Source organism: Balaenoptera borealis, assembly GCF_965194805.1.
Source record: "Balaenoptera borealis genome assembly, chromosome: 1".
Classification (NCBI taxonomy): Eukaryota; Metazoa; Chordata; class Mammalia; order Artiodactyla; family Balaenopteridae; genus Balaenoptera; species Balaenoptera borealis.
The window spans coordinates 54666071-54687519 of NC_138860.1; the positions used below are offsets into that span (position 1 = coordinate 54666071).

The window sequence follows — 21449 nt, forward strand, 5'->3', positions numbered from 1 at the left end:
GTTCTCTTCTGGTCGCTGTATACCCCCCCAAGAGTATAAAAACTCTCCTGACTTCTAACACCCTTGATTAGTTTAGCTTGTTTTGTACTTCATATAACTGGAATCCTACAGTGTGTATTCTTTTGTGCTCGGCTTCTTTTACTGAACATTATTTGTTGAAATTCATCCATGTCATTGCATTTAGTTGTAGATCATTTATTCTAATTGCTGTATATTATTCCATTGTGTAAAAATGCCATAATTTATTTATCCTTTCAACTGTCAGTGGGCACTTGTGTAGTTTCCAGGACGTAGGTATTATGAATAATGCTGCTATGAACATTCTCAAACAAGTCTTTTGGTGCTTTTCTGTTGAGTACACACCTGAAAGTGCAGCTTCTGGGCATGAATTCAGCTTCAGGAGATACCACCAAACATTTCTCCTAGAGGGTATTTCACCCGTGATTTTCTCCTATGTATTTTTCACCTGTGATTTTCACCCTCCAACACTGGCCTCATTAACACAGGACTTGACTAGATCTCACCTATTAGGAACTGCGCAACTACCCCTCCGGAGGATGCAAGTCCCTGAAGAGCAGGAATTCCCTGGCATTCTCAAAAGTTACCTTAACCTCTGTAAGAGTTCTGAAAACACGATCTTCCCCCAGGGAAGGAAAAAGGCAATTTGGGGGTAATCCCATGCTGTTTGTGATACATATTCCCATGAGAGAAGAGTTACTGCACTTGAAACTGTTTCTTTGCTTTTGGTGTGGGGAGAGTTTCATAAAGTCCAAAGCGATTACAGAGGAGCTTTTACAAAAGAAATGGGAGTTGGATCAGACCGCTTCCGCTTTCCACACACACCACAGCAAAAGTCCCAGGAGGTCAGCTGGAACAGAGATTGGTTGGAACCCTGTACAGTCCCAATGAGAAGTCTTCCTAAGGTCTCCAAGGTGGAGCGTAAATCACAGATGTGTGGAGCTTTGAAGATCTATCTTTTGTTGCTAATCTCTCTGTTCTAAAAGGGTGGGTGGGGAATATATGAAGGCAAAATCGATGAACAAGTCCCAGACAACAGTTTCTGCCCTTGCCAAAGTTGCGGTTCAGTTTTTTAATAAGCTCATTGGGATTTGCTCTTGTTACTGTACTTTACTCATTAGCTCCTTGAAGTTACTGTTGGGTACCTTGGGGTGGAGGCCTCAAACCTCAGCATTCTTCTAAAGGGCTTACCACTGCAGGAGGGAAGGGTGGGGTGGTGGGGAGCGGCTTGCTCATGCACTCAGAAAGGTGCAGCCTGCCTGGATCTCCTTCCCAGGAAGGAGAAGCAGGGTGCTAAGGTGGAGGCCAGCATTCACACACAGGACTTAACAGGGAAGGTTTCGGCAGGAATCTAGACAAGAGTTCCTCAACATGTGGTTGAGATGGTGGATACACATTATTCTCTTTATTTTTCCTGTATGCATGAAATGCTTTTATAATAAAATATTTTTAGTTGATTAAAAAAGAAAAGAGTTCCTCAACACGTGGAGTTCTGGTGCCACAGGAACCGGACCTTTACATCAAGCCCCTCCCATCCTCCACTTTAGCTTTGGTTGGTTTTCCTATGTACTTTGGGAGAATGGCATTGAGAAAACACTCTTTGACTAATCCAAGTTGCAGTTATAAAGATATCATTTCCTTTGACATTAATCTGATTTAAAAAACAAAAACAAAAACTTACCTACTACGGTACTTAAAATCTGGTGCCATATTTCCAGTTTTTCTAAATTCCATCCTGTTGGTGTATTTGTGAGTTTTGTTCTTCAAGGAGGTTTATTCAAAGAAAGAGGGAAGAAGAGAAATAACAAGTTCTTTATGAAATGATGACACCAAATTGAAGCTTTATAAGACTATGTTGCACTTAACACTTGCTGCTCCCCACCCTTTACCATGGGGACATTCTATTATGCTTATTATACTCTTATTATACTATGCTAATTGAATAAGCCCCTTCCCTGGCTCCTCGGTGTTTTCCGGAAACAATTTAAACTACTTGCCTTCCCTGTTAAGGCACTGCGCCACTCAGGTTCTGGCTGCGTTTCCTTTCTTGCCCCAACTTCCTCTCCTATGTAATTCTCCCTTCTGCTTTATTGTTTTTATTCTACCATCCTGGCCTGTAGGAAGACCAAATTGTCTGTTCCCTAAATGCCACCTCCTTATATCCATGTATTTTCTGTCCCTCCTCATGAATTTCATTTTCCAGAATATCCTATCTGCCTTTCTGATCCCTAGAAGAAAAGGGACTAGATTCATTGCCCCTCATCATGGAGAGAAGATGGAAAGGTTTCCTTAAATGTTGCAGAAACATATGTTGTGCTCACCAAAAGGTACCTGGAAAGACCAGTCGTAATCCCATAGCACAGCCTTCCTCAAAGCCTTTTCCAGCTTGTTTTCCCATTTGTCAGTACATTGTACATGAAAGTTATAGGGATTGTTTATTGTTAACCATGTATGTGGCAGAGAGATGAACAGTTTAAATAACATGACCGGTTAGCCAACAGGGAAATTAGAAATCATGTTGTCAGTACTTCTGAATTGAACTTTTTATTCTCAAACAAATATTTACTAAGGTGAGTTGACACATTTTAATGCATTTTTATACTTAGACAACCATAAGGTATGATAGCATGCATTGTAATATACAGTGTACAAAGTTCTTCCAGAAAAACTTCAGCACTTGATCCTCACAACCACGCTGCGATGAAATGGAACAATAGTAGGTTTATTTTATGAAGGAAGAGACTCAGACCGAAAGTTCAGTGGATTGTCCTGGGTTTCTAGCTCCTACTTAGTGCTTTTTCCACTGTATTGTGCTCTCATAAAATTTGAGGACCATGAAAAGGCCCTTTTACACAAGGACATTTCTTTAATAAGTCTACCATGACACCTAAAATTATGCTATTATGGAAACATTCATTTCTTTAAATTTAAGTATTATGTCCCCAGATATAAAACATAAAGCCATAATCATAAGAAATAGTTCTAGCATAGCTGACTGTTATCTTTGATAGCTGCAAACAAGGAAACTAAAGATTGAGATATAAGTCCCCAAACTAGAAGTTTATTGAAACACTAGTGAAAAAAAAAAAAAGAAAAACTCCTTGAAAAATACGGTGTGTGTCCTGTCTTTATGACTTGCTATTTTGTGATCTTGGGCAAATTACCTTTGAACATCAGTTTTCCCATGAGTCCAAGAGAGATAGTAACAATACCAAAATGAAATAAAGTACTGAGACTGTACCCTAGTACACTCTGCAAACTGAAAGTTACTACAAAAATGTTGGTTCCCACCACCATAATAAGTTAAACTATCATGATCTCCTTGAAAGACAGTCTTTATAATCTAAGATGATCTATGGGATTTTAAAAGATCACCCTTGGAAATAATATTTAGAGAATTTACAAGGGACCAATCATGATGGCAAACCTCTTTTTTGCTATCATGTTAAGTCCCTAACCACAGAGCATTTTACTATTCCATGATTAGACATCTGCACTCACAGTGTGTTCCAAAGACTTAGGTCAGAATGGAAACAGACCTGGGAAGTTCAAAGCTGCTTTATGAGATAAGTTCTAGAACCAAGCTGAGCAGAGCAGGGCTACTTACAGAGCTTCCAAGGGTCTCCAAGTAACTCTGGGAAAATGGCAAAGCAAATCTGGCTGAAGGCACAACCAAGATAATTTTCGAGATAATCATTCATCCTCTTACTTATTCATTTATTCATTTGTACATTTAACAAATATTTATTAAAAGTCAACTATGAGGGACTTCCCTGGTGGTGCAATGGATAAGACTCCACGCTCTCAAGGCAGGGGACCCGGGTTCAATCCCTGGTCAGGGAACTAGATTCCACATGCATGCCGCAACTAAGACCTGACACAATCTAAATAAATAAATAAATATTTTTTTAAAAAACCTCAACTATGAGCTGGGTATTCAGTAACCTTGGGGACTTCATGAGTGAATGGAAGGACCTGGTTCTTCCCTCAGGGAGCTTTATTTTCTAGTTTTCATGAATGTGGGAAATACTTCAATCACATAGTTCCTAGAGTACTTCTTCAAGGATTCTCAAAACCTTGTCCTGACACCTTTAAAACAATGAAAATGCTCACTGAAATCTTCCAACCATATGCTTCCATTTCCTTTCCACCAACAGCCTTTGTCCTGCCCATCCTATTCATTACTCCCTTGACCTTGCTCTCAGATATAAGACAGAACCACTCCCCTGTATTAACACACACGCATGTGTGCAAGCACACATACACACGCACACACAATGCCCTCAAACCTTGGCTAAGTCCTATTCACCCTTCAGGCATCAGTTTAAATATCACTACAAGAAATACAGATGGCCAATAGGTACATGAAAAGATGTTCAGCATCGATAATTATTAGAGAAATGCAAATCAAAACTACAATGAGGTATCACCTCACACCTGTCAGAATGGCCATCATTAAAAGTCTACAAGTAGCTTTCTGTGCTACACAGACAGGGGTCCATACGGAGTTGTTCTGGATTCCCATTGTAAAATTTTTTTTTTTAACATCTTTATTGGAGTATAACTGCCTTACAATGCGGTGTTAGTTTCTGCTTTATAACAAAGTGAATCAGTTATACATATACATATATCTCCATATCTCTTCCCTCTTGCATCTCCCTCCCACCCACCCTCCATATCCCACCCCTCTAGGTGGTTACAAAGCACAGAGCTGATCTCCCTGTGCTATGCAGCTGCTTCCCACTAGCTATCTATTTTACATTTGGTAGTGTATATGTGTCCATGCAACTCTCTAACTTTGTCCCAGCTTACCCTTCCCCTCCCTGTGGCCTCAAGTCCATTCTCTAGTAGGTCTGAGTCTTTATTCCCATCCTGCCCCTAGGTTTTTCATGAACTTTTTTTTTTTTTTTTAGATTCCATATATATGTGTTAGCATATGGTATTTGTTTTTCTCTTTCTGACTTACTTCACTCTGTATGACACACTCTAGGTCCATCCAACTCACTACAAATAACTCTATTTCATTTATCTTTACGGCTGAGTAATATTCCATTGTATATATGTGCCACAACTTCTTTATCCATTCATCTGTCATTGGACACTTCAGTTGCTTCCATGTCCTGGCCATTGTAAATAGAGCTGCAATGAATATTGTGGTACATGACTCTTTTAGAATTATGGTTTTCTCAGGGTATATGTCCAGTAGTGGGATTGCTGGGTCCTATGGTAGTTCTACTTTTACTTTTTTAAAGAACCTCCATACTGTTCTCCATACTGGCTGTATCAATTTATATTCCCACCAACAATGCAAGAGGGTTCCCTTTTCTCCACACCCTCTCCAGCATTTATTGTTTGTAAATTTTTTGATGATGGCCATTCTGACTGGTGTGAGATAATATCTCACTATAGTTTTGATTTGCATTGCTCTAATGATTAATGATGCTGAGCATTCTTTCATATGTTTGTTGGCAATCTGTATATTGTCTTTGTAGAAATGTCTATTTAGGTCTTCTGCCCATTTTTGGATTGAGTTGTTTGTTTTTTTGATATTGAGCTGCATGAGCTGCTTGTAAATTTTGGAGATTAATCCTTTGTCAGTTGTTTCATTTGCAAATATTTTCTCCCATTCTGAGGGTTGTCTTTTTGTTTTGTTTATGGTTTCCGTTGCTGAGCAAAAGCATTTAAGTTTCATTAGGTCCCATTTGTTTATTTTTGTTTTAATTTCCATTTCTCTAGGAGGTGGGTCAAAAAGGATCTTGCTGTGATTTATGTCATAGAGTGTTCTGCCTATGTTTTCCTCTAAGAGTTTTATAGTGTCTGGCCTAACATTTAGGTCTTTAATCCATTTTGAGTTTATTTTTGTGTAGGTGTTAGGGAGTGTTCTAATTTCATTCTTTTACATAGAGCTGTCCAGTTTTCCCAGAACCACTTATTGAAGAGGCTGTCTTTTCTCCATTGTATATTCTTGTCTCCTTTATCAAAAATAAGGTGACCATAGGTGTGTGGGTTTATCTCTGGGCTTTCTATCCTGTTCCAATGATCTATATTTCTGTTTTTGTGCCAATACCATACTGTCTTGATTACTGTAGCTTTGTAGTATAGTCTGAAGTCAGGGAGCCTGATTCCTCCAGCTCCGTTTTTCTTTCTCAAGATTGCTTTGGCTATTCAGGGTCTTTTGTGTTGCCGTATATATTTTGAAATTTTTTGTTCCAGTTCTGTGAAAAATGCCATTGGTAGTTTGATAGGGATTGCATTGAATCTGTAGATTGCTTTGGGTAGTATAGTCATTTTCACAATGTTTATTCTTCCAATCCAAGAACATGGTATACCTCTCCATCTGTTTGTATCATCTTTAATTTCTTTCATCAGTGTCTTATAGTTTTCTGCATACAGGTCTTTTGTCTCCTTAGTTAGGTTTATTCCTAGGTATATTACTCTTTTTGTTGCAATGGTAAATGGGAGTGTTGCCTTAATTTCACTTTCAGATTTTTCATCATTAGTGTATGCAAGAGATTTCTGTGCATCAATTTTGTATCCTGCTACTTTACCAAATTCATTGATGAGCTCTAGTAGCTTTCTGGTAGCATCTTATAGGATTCTCTATGTACAGTATCATGTCATCTGCAAACAGTGACAGCTTCACTTCTTCTTTTCCGATTTGGATTCCTATTATTTCTTTTTCTTCTCTGATTGCTGTGGCTAAAACTTCCAAAACAATGTTAAATAATAGTGGTGAGAGTGGGCAACCTTGTCTTTTCCTAATCTTAGTGGAAACGATTTCAGTTTTTCACCATTGAGGACGATATTGGCTGTGGGTTTGTCATATATGGCCTTTATTATGTTGAGGTAAGTTCCCTCTATGCCTACTTTCTGGAGGGTTATTATCATAAATCGATGTTGAATTTTGTCAAAAGCTTTCTCTGCATCTATTGAGATGATCATATGGTTTTTATTCTTCAATTTGTTAATATGGTGTATCACATTGATTGATTTGTGTATATTGAAGAATCCTTGCATTCCTGGGATAAACCCCAGTTGATCATGGTGCATGATCCTTTTAATGTGCTGTTGGATTCTGTTTGCAAGTATTTTGTTGAGGATTTTTGCATCTATGTTCACCAGTGATATTGACCGGTAGTTTTCCTTCTTTGTGACATCTTTATCTGGTTTTGGTATCAGGGTGATGGTGGCCTCGTAGAATGAGTTTGGGAGTGTTCCTCCCTCTGCCATATTTTGGAAGATTTCGAGAAGGATAGGTGTTAGCTCTTCTCTAAATGTTTGATAGAATTCACCTGTGAAGCCATCTGGTCCTGGGCTTTTGTTTGTTGGAAGATTTTTAATCACAGTTTCAATTTCAGTGCTTGTTACTGGTCTGTTTATATTTCTATTTCTTCCTGGTTCAGTCTCAGAAGATTGTGCTTTTCTAAGAATTTTTCCATTTCTTCCAGGTGGTCCATTTTATAGGCATAGAGTTGCTTGTAGTAGTCTCTTAGGATGCTTTGTATTTCTGCGGTGTCTGTTGTAACTTCTTCTTTTTCATTTCTAATTTTATTGATTTGAGTCCTCTCTTTTTCTTGACGAGTCTGGCTAACAGTTTATCAATTTTGTTTATTTTCCCAAAAAGACAGCTTTTAGTTTTATTGATCTTTGCTATTGTTTCCTTCATTTCTCTTTCATTTATTTCTGATCTGATCTTTATGATTTCTTCCCTTCTGCTAACTTTGAGGTTTTTTGGTTCTTCTTTCTCTAATTGTTTTAGGTGTAAGGTTAGGTTGTTTCTTTGAGATGTTTCTTGTTTCTTAAGGTAGGATTGTATTGCTATAAACTTCCCTCTTACAACTGCTTTTGCTGCATCCCATAGGTTTGGGGTCATCGTGTTTTCACTGTCATTTCTTTATAGGTATTTTTTGATTTCCTCTTTGATTTCTTCAGTGATCTCTTGGTTATTAAGTAGTGTATTGTTTAGCCTCCATGTGTTTATATTTTTTACAGATATTTTCCTGTAATTGATAACTAGTCTCATAGCATTGTGGTCGGAAAAGATACTGGATACAACTTCAATTATTGTAAATTTATCAAGGCTAGATATGTGACCTAAGATATTATCTATCCTGGAGAATGTTCCATGAGCACTTGAGAAGAAAGTGTATTCTGTTGGTTTTGGATGGAATGTCCTATAAATGTCAATAAAGTCCATCTTGTTTAATGTATCATTTAAAGCTTGTGTTTCCTTGTTTATTTTCATTTTGGATGATCTGTCCATTGGTGAAAGTGGGGTGCTAAAGTCCCCTACTATGACTGTGTTACTGTCGGTTTCCCCTTTTATGGCTGTTAGTATTTGCCTTATGTATTGCGGTGCTCCTATGTTGGGTGCATAAGTATTTACAATTGTTATACCTTCTTCTTGGATTGATCCCTTGATCATAATGTAGTGTCCTTCTTTGGCTCTTGTAATAGTCTTTGTTTTAAAGTCTGTTCTGTGTGATATGAGCATTGCTACTCCAGCTTTCTTTTGATTTCCATTTGCATAGAATATCTTTTTCCATCCCCTCACTTTCAGCCTGTATGTGTCCCTAGGTCTGAAGTGGGTCTCTTGTAGACAGCATATATATGGGTATTGTTTTTGTATCCATTCAGCCAGTCTATGTCTTTTGGTTGAAACATTTAATCTATTTACATTCAAGGTAATTATCGATATGTATGTTTCTATTACCATTTTCTTAATTGTTTTCAGTTTGTTATTGTAGGTCTTTTCCTTCTTTTGTGTTTCCTGCCTAGAGAAGTTCCTTTAGCATATGTTGTAAAGCTGGTTTGGTGGTGCTGAATTCTCCTAGCTTTTGCTTGTCTCTAAAGGTTTTAATTTCTCCATCAAATCTGAATGAGATCCTTGCTGGGTAGAGTAATCTTTGTTGTAGGTTTTTTCCCTTTCATCACTTTAAAATGTCCTGCCACTCCCTTCTGGCTTGCAGTGTTTCTACTGAAAGATCAGCTGTTAACCTTATGAGGATTCCCTTGTATGCTATTTGTTGTTTTTCCCTTGCTGTTTCTAATATTTTTTCTCTGTATTTAATTATTGATAGTTTGGTTAATATGTGTCTTGGCATATTTCTCCTTGGATTTAACCTGTACATGACTCTCCGTGTTTCCCGGACTTGATTAACTACTTCCTTTCCTATATTAGGGAAGTTTTCAACTATAATCTCTTCAAATATTGTCTCAGTCCCTTTCTTTTTCTCTTCTTCTCCTGGGACCCCTATAATTCGAATGTTGGTGTGTTTAATGTTGTCCCAGAGGTCTCTGAGACTGTCCTCAATTCTTTTCATTCTTTTTTCTTTATTCTGCTCTGCAGTAGTCATTTCCACTATTTTATCTTCAAGGTCACTTATCCATTCTTCTTCCTCGGTTATTCTGCTATTGATTCCTTCTAGAGAATTTTTAATTTCATTTATTGTGTTGTTCATCATTGTTTGTTTGCTCTTTAGTTCTTCTAGGTCCTTATTAAACGTTTCTTGTATTTTCTCCATTCTATTTCCCAGATTTTGGATCATCTTTACTATCATTATTCTGAATTCTTTTTCAGGTAGACTGCCTATTTCCTCTTCATTTGTTTGGTCTGGTGGGTTTTTACCTTGCTCCTTCATCTGCTGTGTGTTTCTCTGTCTTCTCATTTTGCTTAACTTACTGTGTTTGTGGTCTCCTTTTCACAGCCTGCAGGTTCATAGTTCCCATTGTTTTTGGTGTCTGCCGCCAGTGGCTAAGGTTGGTTCAGTGGGTTGTGTAGGCTTCCTGGTGGAGGGGACTAGTGCCTGTGTTCTGGTGGATGAGGCTGGATCTTGTCTTTCTGGTGGGCAGGTCCGCATCCGGTGGTGTGTTTTGGGGTGTCTGTGACCTTATTATGATTTTAGGCAGCCTCTCTGCTAATGGGTTTTGTTCCTGTCTTGCCAGTTGTTTGGCATATGGTGTCCATCACTGGAGCTTGCTGGTCGCTGAGTGGAGCTGGGTCTTGGTGTTGAGATGGAGGTCTTTGGGAGATTTTCGCCATTTGATATTACGTGGAGCTGGGAGGTCTCTGGTGGACCAGTGTTTTGAACTTGGTTCTCCCACCTCAGAGGCACAGGCCTGATGCCTGGCCGGAGCACCAAGACCCTGTCATCCACACGGAAAAACAGAAAAAGGAAAAATATATACATATCATTGCTCCCAAAGTCCACTGCCTCAATTTGGGATGATTCGTTCTCTATTCAGGTATTCCACAGATGCAGGGTACATCAAGTTGATTGTGGAGATTTAATCCACTGCTCCTGAGGCTGCACGGAGAGATTTCCCTTTCTCTTCTTTGTTCGCACAGCTCCCGGGGTTCCGCTTTGGATTTGGCCCCGCCTCTGCGTGTAGGTCGCCTGAGGGCATCCGTTACCGCTCAGACAGGATGGGGTTAAAGGAGCAGCTGATTCGGGGGCTCTGGCTCACTCAGGCTGGGGGGGAGGGAGGGGTACGGAATGCGGGGCGAGCCTGTGGCAGCAGAGGCCAGCATAACATTGCACCAGCCTGAGATGTGCCGTGTGTTCTCCCAGGGAAGTTGTCCCTGGATCACGGGACCCTGGCAGTGGCGGCTGTACAGGTCCCGGGAGGGGAGGTGTGGATAGTGACCTGTGCTTGCACACAGGCTTCTTGGGGGCTGCAGCAGCCGCCTTAGCATCTCATGCCCGTCTCTGGTGTTCACGTTGATAGCCACAGCTCGCGCCTGTGTCTGGAGCTCATTTAGGTAGTGCTCTTAATCCCCTCTCCTCGCGCACCCCAAAACAAAGAGGCAAGAAAAAGTCTCTCGCCTCTTTGGCAGCTCCAGACCTTTTCCTGGACACACTCCCAGCTAGCTGTGGCACACTAGCCCCCTTCAGGCTGTGTTCACACAGCCAACCCCAGTCCTCTCCCTGGGATCTAACCTCCAAAGCCAGAGCCTCAGCTCCCAGCTCCCACCTGTCCCGTCATTTGAGCAGACAAGCCACTCGGGCTGGTGAGAGCTTGCAGGCACCGATCCTCCCTGCAGGACTCTCTTGCTTTGCCCTCTGCACCCCTGTTGCTGCACTCCCCTCCGTGGCTCTGAAGCTTCCCCCCTCCGCCACCCGCAGTCTCCACTCACAAAGGTGCTTCCTAGTGTGTGGAAACCTTTCCTCCTTCACAGCTCCCTCCCACTGGTGCAGGTCCCATCCCTATTCTTTTGTCTCTGTTTTTCTTTTTTCTTGTGCCCTACCCAGGTACGTGGGGAGCTTCTTGCCTTTTGGGAGGTCTGAGGTCTTCTGCCAGCTTTCAGTAGGTGTTCTGTAGGGGTTGTTCCACATATAGATGTATTTCTGATGTATTTCTGTGAAGGAAGTTTTTCTCCACGTCTTACTCTTCCGCCATCTTGAAGCTCTAGCCCTCCCATCGTAACTTAAAGGGAAACTTCCACAATGTCTGGAGCCCTTGATGTCCTGCAAATGAAGGAGGAGGATGTCTTCAAATTCCTTGCAGCAGGAACCCACTTAGGTGGCAGCAACCTTGACTTCCAAATGCAATAGTACATCTACAAAAGGAAAAGTGATGGCATCTACATCATAAATCTGAAGAGAACCTGGGAGAAGCTTCTGTTGGTAGCTCATCCCATTATTGCCATTGAAAACCCAGCTGATGTCAGTGTCATACCCTCCAGGAATACTGGCCAGCGAACTGTGCTGAAGTTTGCTGCTGCCACTGGAGCCACTCCTATTGCAGGCCACTTCACTCCTGGAACCTTCACTGACCAGAACCAGGCAGCCTTCAGGGAGCCAAGACTTCTGGTGGTTACTGATCCCAGAGCTGACCACCAGCCTCTCACAGAGGCCTCTTACATTAACCTGCCTACTATTGCTTTGTGTAACACAGACTCTCCTCTGTATTATGTGGACATTGCCATCCCATGCAACAAGAAGGGAGCCCAGTCAGTGGGTCTGATGTGGTGAATGCTCGCCCAGGATGTTCTGCGCATGCGCGACACCATCTCCCGTGAACAACCATGGGAGGTCATGCCTGATCTCTGCTTCTACAGAGATCCTGAAGAGATTGAAAAGGAAGAGCAGGTGACAGCCAAGAAAGCTGTGACCAAGGAGGAATTTCAGAGTGAATGGTCTGTTCCAGATCCTGAGCTTACTGCTTCTCAACCTGAGGTGGAAGACTGGTCCGAATGTGTGCAGGTGCCCTCTGTGCCTATTCAGCCGTTTCCCACTGAAGACTGGAGTGCCCAGCCTGCCACTGAAGACTGGTCTGCAGCTCCCACTGCTCAGGCCACTGAATGGGTAGGAACAACCAGTGAGTCATCTTAAGCTGTTCTTCCACACTCTTAAAATGGAAATAGGTTGACGGAAAATAAACAGTTTCTTAAATACAATAACAATAAGTCTACATATAACAATAAGTTTACAAATAACAAATGCTGGAGAGGATGCAGAGAAAAAGGAACCCTCCTACACTGTTGGTAGGAATGTAAGTTGGTGCAGCCACTGTGGGAAACAGTATGGAGGTTCCTCAGAAAACTAAAAATAGAATTACCAATATGATCAAACAATCCCACTCCTGGGCAAATATCCAGACAAAACTATAATTCAAAAAGATACATGCACCGCTATTTCATAGCAGCACTATTCACAATAGCCAAGACATGGAAACAACCTAAATGTCCGTCAACAGATGAATGGATAAAGAAGATGTGGTATATATATGCAATGGAATACTACTCAACCATAAAAATGAACGAAATAATGCCATTCGCAGCAACATGGATGCAACTAGAGATTATCATACAAAGTGAAGTAAGTCAGAAAGAGAAAGATAAATACCATATGATATCATTTATAAGTGGAATGTAAAATATGACACAAGTGAACCTATCTACAAAACAGAAACAAATTCACGGACATAGAGAACAGACTGGTGGTTGCCAAGGGGGAGGGGGTTGGGATAGGGATGAAGTGGGAGGTTGGGGTTAGCAGATTAACCTTTTATATATAGAATGGATAAACAAGGTCCTACTGTATAGCACAGGGAACTATATTCAATATCCTATGAAAAACCATAATGGAAAAGAGTATTTTAAGAAAAGAATGTATATATATGTATAACTGAACTACTTTTCTGTACAGTAGTAATTAACACAACATTATAAACAACTATACTTCAATAAAAAAGAAAAGAAAAGAAAAGAGAAAAGAAATGCAACTAGATGCACACCAAACATAAAAGAATGTTCTCAGCAGGAATGATGACCAAAAACTGGGAAAGATCCAAATGTCCATCAAAAGTAGAATGGATAGGGACTTCCCTAGCAGTCCAGTGGTTAAGACTCTGCGCTTCCAATGCAAGGGGCACGGGTTCGATCCCTGGTTGGGGAACTAAGATCCCACATGCTGCATGGCATGGCCAAAAAATTAAAATTTAAAATAAAAAAAAAGTAGAATGGATAAATTCTTATGTATTTATACAGTGTAATACCATATGACAGTGATAATCAGGGAACTACAGCCACATGCAACAGCTATGAGTGATCGTCATTGAGTGAAAGAAGCTACCACAAAAGAGTACATGTTGTAGAAATTCATTTATAAAAACTACAAAAATTAGGAAAAATAATATTTAGTGATAGGATTCTGGTTCCCTTTGGGTATTGGAGGTTGTGGCTGGGAAAGGACATTATGGGGGATTCTTGAGTTCTGGTGATGCTTTACTTCTTCATCTGGGTAGTTACACCCATGTGTTCACTTTGAGAAAATTCATGGTAATAAACACTTAGAATTTTTTAAATAAATAAAATATCACTTCCAAAAAGGTATCAACCCCATGATGAAGGTTAGCTCTTCTTGTTTTATACTTCTGTATATCGCATATGCTGTCTCTATATAATCTATTTTATGACCCTCTTCACACTCATAGTCACTTGTTCAATATTTTTCTTAAGCTCTGTAAGGGCATAGAATTTATGCCCCAACACCTAGCACAGTGCCCACAAAGGTAGATAGTTAATAAATATTTTTTGCATGATTAAATGAATCTCAATGACACCTTGCACTAAGGTGAATTTTAAATATGCCTGCTCACTCTTCTGAGTTGATCTCAAACTTTTCTGCTTGCTTGAAAGAGTACATTCCTCCACACTAGTCTCCTAAGAGCACAACCTTTTTTTTCCCTCCAAGTGTGATTTCCCTGTCATGTACATTCATGGCACCACATAAATATTAAAAGCATGATCAAATGTTCCGCAGTTGGAATATGTTGAGTGAATGACTCAGTGAGAAGTGTCCTTCTGTTGTGTGATTAAACAAGACACATAATATTACATGTTGTCAGAACAGGATGAAGTCAACATAATCTAGATTAATGTGGATGTTACTGGCTTGTCCATGTCCAGAATGGATGGGGAATCTGGCATTGCCCCTGGCCAATGGAAAAAAACTTAGACAAGTTCTGAAGCTAATATTTTTTGATCTTTCCATACCCTGAGCAGCATTTCTTCGCTACTGTGGATTGGGGAGAAGGTAGAATTATTCAGAACACATGGAGCACTTGGGGAAAGAGAACACAAAACACTTAAAACTCGACTCTGATAAACATAAAACTTGTGTCCTGCCAAGTTCAAATGCAGTTTTTCCAAGATACAAATTTCATGGATAAGTTCAGGGAACCAAAGGGACATTTGATCAGTTGGCAACTGAGCTGAAGCTGGTTCAGGATCCAAATTCTTTCCTCACATCTTCACATCCAACCCCTCCCCCCACTCCACTACTACTTGGGTATCCCATGGTGTCAAATTTAGCCTTCAGATTCTTTCACACAGGCTGTCTTTAAAGGCCTTAATGAGGAGAGGAAAAAATGACAGAAAACAAAGAAACACATGAGCTGTTCTTTCACCTCTCCACCACCTGAATGGATCCAGTGTCCCTCCTCTTTATAAAATTCTGCCCCAAAATGGTGCTGCATCATATGTGTGCCAGTGAAAGTAGGCATGAGGGTGGGGGAGAGGAGAATTGGGGCTGGATGGTTCAGGTTATGGAGACAGTGTGTTCTTTCAAAAAGAGAAAGAAACCCTTTTAAAAAAGAAAGAAGAAGCCAGTCTGAAAGTCTGTAAAATGACATTCAACTGAAGTCCCTTTCTTTAAACATAAACAGATGTATAATGTCCATAAGTCCTCAAATGGAATAATGCCTAAGTACCTAAAGGCAGAATGTGGTTGGATGTCCAATAAGAAATTATGATTTAAAACATTGCATTGTCTAAAGAGCGATAGTTAAGATAATCAAATTCATTCTTTAATTCAACTAACATGCATTGAATATCTACACTGTGCCCAGAGACTGCGCTATGTGCCAGGGTATTCACATAGGTAAGAGGCCTACACCCTGGAGGAGTTTATATTTTAGTGGAGGAGATAAGATAATAAAGAATTGTAGTAACACTGTGAGCATAGAAGGAAGGAAGGAAAGAAGGAAGAGGAAGATAGGTAAGGAGATGGTAGTATGGAAGAGAAACTGCCTAAATCTACCCGGAAAATTCTGGAATGACTTTAGTGGATGACACTAACATGAATAATTAATAGTGGTATTAGCAATAATTGTTATTGTTATTTTTATTGTTGCATCCTGGTGAATCTGGGGTGACATATAATGGTATGAATAATATGGGTCAAGTACATTAAAATAATCCCTTTTTAAGTAAGAAAGTTCATTGCATTACGTAAAAATATCTAAAACAGGCAGTGACGTATTGTCAAAAATGATTTTCAGTGAATAGGAAGGTCACTGGACAATAGAAGCCCTGACAAAATTACAAGAAAGTCAAATTGTTCTGGTAATTGCTAATAATTAACCCTTGGTATTTTATAAGACAGTTTAAAATAATAAAACATTAGAATTAGAAGAGACCTAGACAGACATTTAGCTTAATATTAGTATTCCTTTACTACACATTTGTCTACCCTTCTATCTGCCCTATTAGTCTGTAAGCTCTTTGAGGGTAGGGTCTGTGTCTTATTTATTTTGTGTCATAGTACTAAACAAGAAACAAGAGCTCAATAATGGGGGCTTCCCTGATGGCACAGTGGTTGAGAATCCGCCTGACAATGCAGGGGACGCGGGTTCGAGCCCTGGTCTGGGAAGATCCCACATGCCGCGGAGCCACTAGGCCCGTGAGCCACAACTACTGAGCCTGCACTCTAGAGCCTGAGTGCCACAACTACTGGGTCTGCACGCCACAACTACTGAAGCCCACGTGCCTAGAGCCCGTGCTCCTCAACAAGAGAAGCCACTGTAATGAGAAGGCCGCACACCGCAGGGAAGAGTAGCCCCCGCTTGCAGCAACTAGAGAAAGCCCGCACACAGCAACGAAGACCCAACTCAGCCAAAAATAAATAAATTAAATAAATTAATTAAAAAAAAAAGAGAGCTCAGTAATGTTTTCCAAAGGAAGAAACTAAGAGGCTATTTATTCAACCCCTTTACTTCAAAAGAATGGAAACCGAGCCTCAGAGTTATGAAGGACTAAAAGGCAAAACAAAATTTTTTAATAGTAAAGACAAGCCTGGAACCCAGATCTCTTGACCCCAGGCCAGGTTACTGTCCATCATATCATATTACCCATCTACAATCAATCACTAATCAATGGAACATGTAGAGAAGAATGTTTTGGGGTCATAGTTTCTAAAGTTCTGTTATCTTCTTGTAGCGTTCCCCTACATCTTTCACCTCCTCCATGTAGATGCCAAAAAAAAACAAACAAAAAAAACCCAGAGAATATAAATTTGAAATCCCATTTTTAAAATGCTGCTGATGATTGAAACCCTAAGTCTCACCTCTGACATTGTCCCCAGACCCCATAGATCCCTAAGACAATTGGAAGTCTCACAAAGTATGTGAAACTAGCCCAGTTTCCCATGTTTTTTTCACTTTCTACTGTAGGTCATTAGCAGGATTCTATTTTAGGACAGAAATGCTTTTACTACCCCTCAAATCATACCAAAGTAGGTAGTTTTCTACTGAATTGATTCTGCATAGCAAAAAGCACTGCTGGCTTATCTGTTCTTCCAAGCAGTAGAGGGCCTTTCTCTTAGCCTGATATGGTTTTTTATCCCTGTACACCTTGTACTGTGATGTTGAGGGTGGTGATGGTGATGATGATTTTTATTTTCTATTTGTCTTTGGTTAACATTGATTGAGTTTTGCCTTAAGGATTCCAGGTTAAAAGTTAAGACAGTAGAGGAACTAACTTTCTGAGAGTTTCCATTCATAAATAAATAAAGCAAAAATTTAGGTAATGATCATGGTGCTGTCAAAACATCTTGACATACATAATCCACCCAGGGCAAGAGGTTTTTATTCTTATTTTACAAGTGAGAATACTAAGCCTCTGGTGATTACCCACACTCACATAGCTAATGAATGGTGAAAATGACACTCCAATCCAACACTTTGGACTCCAAATCATCTTGGAATTTTGCCTAGCACAAGACAGGGCAAAGGGTAATCAGCAAAATCCAGCAGGTGAAAATTAAATTTCCTTTATCAGGAAATTAAAGAACTAAAATCAAATAGATTAAATTAAACCAATTTTGTGTCAAGCTCCCAGAATTAAAACTGAATTCTTAATCTCAATTCACTCTCTATATAGGGCCACCATACTGACCTTGGAAAACTATAAAGTTGGATTATTTTCATCATTTAGCAAGGAGGAAAAAAAAGCTGAAAACAATTAGGAAGGCCAAGCAAGTAGAAGGATGTTTTGACTCCAGTTGGTATAGAAATAGATGCAGAAAAAAATCAGATGTGAGCCATCCCTTATGAGGCTCCAGTACTCATTTGTCGGGGTTAAATTTGATACTGTATCATAAGTGTGTATTACATAAGATTCTGAAAACTCAGTGTTTCCAAATGGCTGTTCCTTCTAGAATATCGTTCTGGCTGCAGAGGTGTACAGTCTTAAAAGCAGAAGGATACTTTATCAAGAAAGCAGAAACTGATTCACCATATTGAATTTCTAAATTTTACAGAGTTTTCAACACGATTCTTTTTAAATTATGAGACATTGAGATAAATTTGAATCTTAAACTTATTCCACTGGTGTCAGCTGTTGATCCTTTTATGAGCAAACAATCTGATATTCTCACTCAATAGGGAGGCACTCTGACAGGGATCTTGTCCCAAGAAAACTTACTCTTTTTTTTTGACTCATTAGAGATCTCAATACATCTCCTAAGAGCATTACTTATTTTCCAGGGTCACACAGACCTTAAATATTCAATTACCCAGAAAAAAAAATCAGTGACTGGCATTAAAAACAACTGAATCTACAGATGGCTTAAATGAACATTCTGGGAATCACTAGAGCCACTCAGTATTCTCCAGGGAGCATTAATAATGTAATTCCTAACTGCTGTAACTTAATTCATTACATACTACTGAGCACCAGGTATATGCAAAGTACTACACTCAGTGTAATAGAGAGAAAACCATGGTCCTCGTTCTCAAGGAGTTCACTGTGTAACAAGAGACAGTAGATATGCTTGTAAGAGACTATAAAACAAGTAAAAGTACCATAAGAAATGCCACAGGACTCCAATAGTCAATTTCTGCTCCTATTTGCTAACCTCAGATTACCTACAGCAAAGCTGATGTTAATTTCTGCTATACAAAGAGCATCAAGAATCTTCTGACCGGGTCAGATTCTACCTCAGAGTCAAGGTTTTGTTCTTTGAATCTGTTTTCGCTCCTGCTTTGGTCTTCCTTCTTGTCCCTGACCCTTTCCCAGCTCTTCCTCTATCTCTACCTGCTAAGACTTTAGGCTATTGGTCCTGTCTTGCTCTGTACTGAGGGTTCTATGCTCTCTTGATTTCTGTTCCTCCGCCCAGGTTTATTCCACTGCCAGGTTGTGACAACATGTCTGTGACACTGTCAGACTGCTCATCTGAATTCTGGCTCTTGAACCTTGATCCTTAGATCTGGTTTACTCTTAGGACTATGTCTGCCTATGTCTTTTCAACCCACACCTAATTCCTGTTCCCTATCAAACTCTTAGACACTGCAAGTACATTGATAGGATCTTAGAGATACAGAATAAAATCACTGAGTAATACATCTAATCAAATTGTTTGAACAAAGATAATGAAAATTATTTGTCAGTTAAATGACTGAATTAGAAGAACCTTTTGAAAAGAGGATTCATGCTGTGAACTGAACCACATAAAAGATCAAAATCACCAAATTAAATACCCTAACAAGAAAAATGTGTGTTATGTAGAAGCAGCTACTTTCTGAGAATTTTATCTCAAGGCCCCCAATATAGCATAAAATCATGTATCTAAGAGCTAGAAAGAACTTTAGAGGTTGTCTAGTTAAACCTTGTACTTGGTAAAAAAAAAAACAAGCCTCCTGTAGATAACCCTCCTAGGAAGGTCTTCAATCTCATTTATCCAACCCACACTTACTGATCATCCACTATGGGCCAATCTCCTGCTACAGCAGGAGATATAAAAATGAAACAAAGATCTAGGCATCAAGAAGCTTCCAACCAGGCCAGGGATAAACAAGAAACAAATAATTGTAATACTGTGTGATGACTATTATAATAGAAACAAGTTCAGGATTCTGTGGGAACTCACAGGAGTAAAGAATGGAACCTCACTGAGATCAGCATAATTAAGAGTATGAAGGGAGATTAGAAATGACTTTCCAGTACCAGAGACTCTTGGGATGAGCTGGAATCAGCCAAGTCCCAGGAGGTGAACAGGTATACAAGACTGAGATGAGAGCATGCACAAGGGCAAGAAGGCATAATGAAGGAAAAGCAGGAGTGGTAAGCAAGAGCTAGATAATAAAAGGCCACCTTTATTCCAAGAAGAAGATTGGATGGTACCTTGAAGACAGTGGGGAACCAATGAAGGATGCTGAGTGGGAGAATACATGAAAATATTTGCATTTTAGAAAAAAATGACTTTAGCAGTAATATAAAGGATGGACTAAAGGAGTATGAGATTGAAGTGGTAGAAAAACTAAGCTAATGCATCTGATGTAGAAAAGTATGGCAGGACTGTGTGAGCTCAATCCCAGGGCCAAAACAAAATCCTGAAAAATAGATAGGAAAAGGAAGTAGTACCACCTGACTAGTGTAGGAAAAAACAGGATGAGTCATAACCTCTGATCAGAACCCAGTTAACTTCACACCTTCCCTTAAGTCCATACAAGTGCCCAGGAATACAGAAACTATATCATTCACGGTACCAAGGTATCTTTCTTCAAGTCTTTGGTACAGATGTACCCAACATTGTATAAATATTTCCATCCCTCTCCAATTCCCTTATACATGCCTGGCAGACCATTGCTGGTCAATCTTACCTCCCATGCTTACAAGAGAATGTGAAATTTTATAGTGGCTGGGAATATCAATCTTGCATTGAGTCCCATGTTTCTACTTTTGTCATGGAGCTGGAGTTTACTGAATGAAGAGACAATTACAGTAATCCAGATTAGAAATGACAAGGGCCTAAACCAAAGCAGGTTAGGTGTGACAAAGACAGAGAAGAGATTAGGGTGGCATTTTAAAGAAAGAATTGGTAAGACCATGGATGACAGAGACTGGAGAAGGAGGCTGACTTTGTGTCTCTGTACTAGTTACCTGCCTAATACCTCCCCTGAATGGAGACAGTGGTGACAGGAAGGCTTTCCAGACATTGAATTACTATGAAGAAAAAGAGAAAGTGCTTCTTCCTGAGGGTTGTAGATTCTCTGTTGGTTTTTGATTAGGTGTAACACTGATAATCTTTCACTGAAGATGGCTTAATTGAGGCTCATTTACACTTCAGAAAAGGAAACGTAGATATCTTCATACAGTTCTTTTTAGCCTTGTGATTCTGTCTTTGAGCTTTACACCCTATGTTAAAACATTCACATTATGTACTGACAGCATTTGATCCTGTAGAACTGGTTTACAGACATTCTAATTGTTGAATTTCTTGTTATATGCGTGTATAATGCACTCATTATTACTCTTTGCTTTTTGTTGTATGCTGAATTCAAGGATTTCGTATTAGGGGAGTAAATACATTTAAAAAAAATCTCCAACCAGCTGATTTCCTTCCAGCCTTCAATATTATCTGGGCACAAGGTGAACCTAATGATTTCTATCCAAAAATCTGTTACAAAGGAGCTATCCTGGATGGGCCTCTCCTGAAGCATGTGATCAATCCCAGGCAGACTGTGATGGAAAATTCTGTGCTGGGTTTCAGAGGTCACACAAAGAAATGCATATGTGTCAACCCTGGAAAAGTATCATCTGCATTCCAGCAGCAAACTGTTTTGAAAATGTCATCCCTCAGAGAGTTCATGCCAGAGCCAATTAAAGTCATGGTAATAAAGAGTGGAAAGATGACACAAGTGGCCAG

The 21449-nt window shown here is 39.8% G+C and overlaps 1 protein-coding gene and 1 pseudogene across 9 annotated transcripts in view; one reads left to right on the forward strand and one right to left on the reverse strand.

Annotated features, from left to right (window-relative positions):
- The window catches only part of PAPPA2 (pappalysin 2), a 432894-nt gene extending 421587 nt beyond the window's left edge, over nucleotides 1-11307 (reverse strand). For 6 of the 8 annotated variants that reach the window (XM_082355819.1, XM_082355818.1, XM_082355824.1 and 3 more), the window contains exon 1: nucleotides 1700-1772. The gene's annotated coding sequence lies outside the window, so the exon portion shown is untranslated. Of the gene's footprint in view, nucleotides 1-1699 lie in introns of all 8 variants that reach the window. The other 2 variants (XM_082355821.1, XM_082355820.1) reach the window with 2 other exon arrangements.
- Nucleotides 11308-11465: 158 nt separating this feature from the next.
- Nucleotides 11466-19435, forward strand: LOC309631443 (small ribosomal subunit protein uS2 pseudogene; annotated as a pseudogene). Its single transcript has one exon. The product of its transcript is annotated as a small ribosomal subunit protein uS2 pseudogene (transcript).
- Nucleotides 19436-21449: the final 2014 nt, after the last annotated feature.